The sequence below is a fragment of the Talpa occidentalis genome, unplaced genomic scaffold (genome assembly GCF_014898055.3).
Source record: "Talpa occidentalis isolate TD23 unplaced genomic scaffold, MPIMG_talOcc4v2.1 talOcc4.5, whole genome shotgun sequence".
Classification (NCBI taxonomy): domain Eukaryota; kingdom Metazoa; phylum Chordata; class Mammalia; order Eulipotyphla; family Talpidae; genus Talpa; species Talpa occidentalis.
This window is the reverse complement of record NW_023604861.1, coordinates 68,286,647-68,293,533: the sequence shown is the minus strand read 5'-3', so window position 1 is coordinate 68,293,533 and position 6,887 is coordinate 68,286,647.

The following is a 6,887-nucleotide window of genomic DNA, read 5'->3' as shown; positions in this document are numbered from 1 at the left end:
TTCATAGTTAAGCGATTGTGACTTCATTCTTCACCTAAAACTTAGCTACTAAAATTGCAACACCAAAATCATTGGTCACTCCCTCCCCTCACACACCATCCCCAGTGAACCCTCAGCATTATTACAGCTGCTCCAGAACCCTCTCACCATCCTCACAACCACACAGGAGGTGCCCACCTTTGACTTCATTCTGAAAAGAAATTTCTGCTTCTAATGACAATCTCTGAGCTCCTGGACCACCGGAGTCACACTACCTTCTAGGGAACACTGAAGTTTTAATAAGTGAGTATAGGTACAATTTTTGTTAGAACTTTAGGTATTATTTTTAAAGTATTTCATTCTCACAAGAGATGAATTATGAAAGTGTATAAACTCATATGTAAACATGTCAGAAATACTTGTAAGTTTCTTCTTCCCTGCCCTATCCTGAACACAGCATATGAGGCTTTTTGATGCTCAGTGAATGAGCCCCCTCTATTTGGTTTGTCTGACAGGCCACCTTCTTATGTCACCATAGGGGGTAAAGCACGAATCCTATTTCATTTTGGTTCAGCTGTGATCCTGCTGTGCCCTTGCTAACCTTGGCGGCTGAAACAACCCCCTGGAGTTTCTTAGTCATTGTGAGCTCAATGTTTCTAACAGGGACATATGGCACAGCCCCAAGTACTCCTCTCCTTCATATAAGATGCTAATGATCCTATTTCTGGGGTGAGAGTGGGAGGAGCCGTGGGGCCGGTGGATGCTTTTCTCCTTAACCTCTTTAGGAAGACTTTCTTTACATCGTTAGCTTCACTCTAGACTGAAAAATACTAAATGGGAGGTGGGGGAGGGCTACATCTCAGCTGATGACTATCAGTCCGGTGGCTGTTTTTGAAGCTGGCTACTTTTGTTTTCAATTTGTTAAAAGTACAAGACACAGGCCACTCTGGCTTTCTTGATAAGCATTGGGATGTCACAGACTGGCATCTTTTCCTTAGGCAGGATCTTGTTGAGACTTTCTTAGACAAGCAGCACCGTCCATGACATCAGTGTATTGTTGATATACCAATACACTGACCTCAGACAATCTAGCAAAAAATACTGCAGGTGGCAGTGGTAGAACCTGATGGTCTCTAAGGGGATCAAATCTCTGGAGCCAAGTAGATTTGACCCATTCTAGATTCTCTGTGAGTAGCTACCATTACTTCATATTGTGGGTAGGCTTCAGCATGGTGGTAGACATGTGATTTGTGGAGGGAAAGAAATTTATGAAGGACATTTAGAAGATTGGGAAGTTTTTTCCCATAAACAACAACGTACTCAAATGAGTCTCTAAATAGTTACACAATAGATATCCCTGCAGGATAGAAATAGACAAAAGAAATAGACCCAGGTACTGACTGATTAAGCCTTCGTATTTATAAGTATTCACAATATTTTGAAAAAATGTAAGTTAATAAACTCTTATGTGTACTCACAATAATTTCTCATGCTTACGAAACATTCAAAGAGGAGCCTCCCTGGTGGCATGAGGGGTTGAGGCGCAATCTATGAAGCTATCCACAGCCACTGTAGCATGAGTTCAATCCCCCATCAGGGAGATGCCCACATGGCACAGCAGACCTCTCTTGTCTCACCCGCTGCTCCCCTCAGCAGTGTATATCAGTCGATCTGCCTGTTCTGTTCCCCACTCTGTCTCTGGTGAATCCTCTCACCCCTCACACCTCTGGCCTGTACCACAGTTCTCGTATGCATAAATAAATAAATATTTTTTTAAAAAAGAAAAGAAACATTCAAAAAAATGTTAATCTACTTATTTGTGGGAAAAAATTGTACCTTATTTGGTAGAAGCTATGGACTGAATTGTGTACCCCCCCCTCCAGATTCATATGTTGAAGCCCTAACTCCAATGTGATGGTATTTTGAAGACAGGTCTTTGAGAGATAATTAGGTTGAGATGAGGTCATGAGGGCCAAACCCTGATGGTATGGTTAATGACCTCATAAGAAGAGGAAGTGCCATGCGCTCCCTCTCTCTGCCACATCAGGTGACAGCCCCCAGGCAGCCATCTGCAGGGCATCTCACTAGAACGCAACCTCAGTGGCACCTAGCTCTCAGACTGAGTCTTCAAATAAACCTGTTGTTGAAGCCACCAGTCTATGGTATTCTGTTATGGTAATACAGGCCGACTTAAAAGTCTAGTTTAAAAAAGAAACAACCCAAATGTCCTCAAAAATTTATTAAGCACATGTCTAAACTAAATGATAACATGCAGCTGATATAACAAAACAATATTTTCAAACACAGTAGTTTTACTGTTTTCTAGGTTAACAACAATGGATAGAAAGATGGATTGAAATGTGAGCAATGATATTATATTAACATACAAATGAACAAAATACTAATAAGAATTAAAAGCCTGACTTAGTTTATTTCTCCTTATCTGTTTTCTTTCTTTTATATAGAGAATTTTTCTTCTTATATCCATTAGCCTATTGGTAATAGGCTTTATATATTTCTTTGATGGTTCATAGGGGTATCTATTTATTGTGTGACTATTTAGAGACTCACGCAAATACATCATTTTATGGGTAAAAAACTTAATCTTCTAAATGTTTTTTGTAAGTTCCCCTAAATTTACCTGTCTTCACTTTCTATAGAAAACTCTATCTTCCCATATACAGTAAATTCTATCACTAATTCATCCATCCCAGAAATAACTTATTGGGTACCTACTCTGCTCCAGGCACTGTTCTAGGGATTGGAATATAGCTGTGAGGAAAAAAAAGTCTCTTTGAGTTAACATTATTAACTCATTGAGTTAATAATCTCATGTAGGAAAACAAAGACTATGAAAATATTAAATATATAATGTGTCATGCTGTAGTAAGTGCTTTAAGGAAACATAAATCAGGTAAAGGATTAGAGCACAGTGTAGGAGTCTGAGTTGTCATTTTGAAAAAATGACCAGGGAGAGACTCTCTGTTAAAGCCACATTTGAGGGGACACCTCATTCATAGATGGGAGTGTGTATTGGACTTATGTGGAAAACAGTGTTCCTGGCAAAGCAATGTTTTCAAAAGCTTGGAGGCAGGAGTATACTTGGCTTCCTAGAAAAACAGTGAGGTAGTGGGCCTCCCCTGGTGGTGCAGGCGGTTGAGCGCAGTGCTGTGAAGCTTCCGCAGTCTCTACAGCGCCTGTTTGATCCCGGCCGGCTGGCAAGGGTCCCACATGTTGCGGCAGACCTCTCCTGTCATGCCCGCTGCTCCCCTTAGCAGTGTATTTCATCAGTCTGCCTGTTCTGTTCCCCGCTCTGTCTCTGGTGAATCCTCTCTCACCCTCCTGCGCATCTGGCCTGTACCCCAGATCTTGTGTAAAAGAATAAATACAACTTAAAAAAAAAAAGAAAGGAAAAAAAAAGAAAGAAAAGAAAAACAGTGAGGTAGTTAGAAACAAGTAAGTGAGTCAGGTAGAGTGTGGCCAGGAGAGAGTCCATTATTTCCTAGGGGTCTGAGTGTATGCCAGAAAGTTAGTGAGACGGTCTCCAGAAGTGAAGTGAAAGAGAATGAGAAAGGAACAACATGTGAGAAGGTAACAGCTGAACTTTACCCCAAATTGACAAAAGCCACAGAGTTGAGCAGCTCTTTGAACCAAAAGCAAGATAAATAAAAAGAAAGTGCATCCTAGTAAAAATATTGAAAATTCAAGAGAAATTACTAAAAGAAAACTGAGTGGACAAAGACTTTAGAAGAGACAATATTACACTTGCAGCTGACATCTCAAGGAAATCAAGAGAAGCCAGAAGAAAATGGAATAGTGACTTCAAAATGCTAAAGGAATAGACCTATAATCCTGAATTCCCTAGCAGTGTAATTACCCCTTATTAATGAAATGATGTGACAGCATGGATAGAACTGGAGGGGAAATGCTAAGTGAAATAAGTCAGAGTAACTGATAAGTTAAATAAAGAGAAAGACAAATACCAAATTCCACTTACATGGAATATATAGAGACAAAATAAAAGGTCAGATAAAACCAAACCAATAACAAACCCTAGAAATTTGACTGTAGAACTGAGGCTACCAGAGATCTGAGAGAGAGAAAGCAACTGGAGAGGGGGCCAAATGGATTATGGTAGAGGACTGGGGGACCCTTGGTGGTGGGTTTGGTGTAGTAACTTATCTGAAGCTTGTCAGTAATGCAGTAATGAAACTAATCTAACAAATCTAACTAATGAAACACAAGACATCAGTGGTTGCCTGGGAATTTGTGTAGAGAGGTGGGTGGAAGGGAAGCAACCTGAGGGGGATTTCAGAGGGGTGCAAAGAACTTTTGGGGGGAAATAGTATGTTCATTATTTTTATTTCAGTGGTGGTTTCACAGGTGTATGCATATATCAAAAATGAATGAACTAGATCTTCCGAATATGTGCAGGGTATTTTATACCATCACACCTTATTAAACTTGTTTTAAAAATTGATTAGTATAATTTATCACATTAACAGAACAAGGAAAACAATTCAGATGATCATCTCAACAGATTTAGAAAAAACTTCATGGAAGTCAACTTCCATGATTAAAATAAAAACCTTAGGTAATTTCATTAAACTGGTAAAGGACCTGTTAATTAAAAAAAAAACCCTATAGCAAAATATTATAATTAAAGGTAAACTGTTGAAAGTTTTTCATATGAGAATGGGAGCCAGGCAAAGAATTTCCCAGTGCCCACTTCACCTCTTGCTCCATGACGTTCCTCTGTGATTTGAGTATCATTAATCATGACCTCAGGTCTAAGTCTGAACTAAGCAGCTGAGCACCATTCCTATTATCTGTTGATTGATTCATGAAAAGGCAGGAATAAGTCGATCAAAGCACTCCAACTCTCTACTCCCAGGGATTGTGTGAAAGGTAAATTGATCCAGTCAAAGGAAGTCAAGAGCTGTCTGTGAGAACAGAAGCTTTCCTTTCCTAGGCAAATGTGGTCCAAGATGTCATGTCAGGAATTGCTGCGACCATTTCTAACACAATGAGGAAGCCATGGACGAAGATAGAACAGAATCACAGAGAAATAGAACACAGTGAACAACTGGTGTGAATGTAAAAATTCCCTTTATATTTTGAGCCATATCATTTGTGGTTCTCTGTCATTTGCTTCCCAAAACTTCCCAAGTAATATAGTTTGGTTGCATAAATTACCATAATTAGTACAAAGCAGTGGATTAAGTAAGGCAGACCAAATTTTAAAAAAATACATATTCTAAAAGAAAATACACATAGTTCAAAGTCATGGTAGAAAATCAGAAACCAAAAATTTCCTGAAAGGATTGTTGTTACAATGAAATGAAATCATGTACGTAAGTCACACAGCACAGTGCTGGATACACACCAAGCTATCACTATTAACTGCAGATAGCATAAGCTGAGGCAGGAGCAAGCTGTGTAGACAGGCTGGGGAGGCAAAAAATAAACATTTATATTAAAGCATTTTCTTATCATTTGAAATTATGTAAGTCTTGAGTGGATAGTGTTAAAGTTCAATGATAACAGACTGAATGATAACAATGAGCTTTATTGCAAACCTACACTTGCAATTTTATTCGTATTTTATTTGGATTATTTGCAATTTTATTTGTATTTTTCCATAAGGACTCTGCAAAAATGGTATTATTCCTAACTGACACAGCAGGGAAAAAATTCAGAGAGGTGAACTGAAATTAGGAGCTCATTAAATAGTGATCCTGCTTTTATCACAGGTCCTAACTTGAGCTGGTATTGATTCTCCATCCAGGCGGATTCTCTCAATGTCAGAGGAGACTCAAAGAATTTATCTAATAGGAATTTTCATTGCATTTTTTGGATGCACTCTACATTCCTTCATTTTTCTTTTGTACCTCTGAGACCCATTTCATAATAACAAAGTTGTTTGCTGGTCAGACAAATGTACAGATTAAACAAGAAAAATATTTTTGTATAAAAACTATATATAATATCAGTCATCTGAAAAACCACTTCATAACACAAATGAAATTAAACTAGCTTCCTGAAAAAAATGGGGGTAGGTTTTTAATAGTACAAAATCTCGAAAGCCATGAATTTTAGAAAGAACAGCTAATTGTTAGCTCTTATAAAACATGCTATGTCTTTAAAAAATAAGAAGGAAAAACTTGGATTGAGCAATAAGATTTATGTGAAAAGACGCTATTGATTTTTTTAATTATGATGTAAAAATTCATCTCCTATTCCAGTCTTTGGAGATCTAATGTCAGTGCTACATGATGCTGTCTCCCATCGAAGCAGAGGCTGCCATGGTGGAAAATTAATGTTAGCAAAATTAGCCTCTTGTCTGGAACTCTAACCCAGTTGGGTTAATTTGTAATGGTCTGCCTGGCTCTGAGCCCTTGCTTCTCTTCCCCTCTCAGCTGAATCTATTAAATTAACCCTGACTTATAGCTACACATTTGACTCTGAGGCCAACTTCAGTCCTCAGTGGAGGGAGATAACATAAGAAATTCTTTGTCAAGATCTTCTGCCTCTGCCTTGAATGGCTGTTACTTTGATTTTACCCGTCTACTGTGACTGGGTTCCTGGCCTTCTATCCCATTTTCTCCTGGTGGGGTTCCTTAGTGTGACGTTTCAATCTCCTGGTGATGTTAAGAATCCCAAATACTTCATGGGAGACTTCTACAATACCCAGTGCCTGCTGGAATGGGATTTTTTTTTTTTTAAATCACCGTGGTATTTGGGCTACTTCCTAAACAATTTAGAACACATCCCCTGTGAGTGCTATTTTCCATCAGCCCATGCCATTTCCTCCCTCACAGGCATCAATTGATGGATTATGAATCTACTTTTCAAATTCACAGGATGTAGTATGGCATATAAGTTAACAGTGTGGTTTCTATAATCAG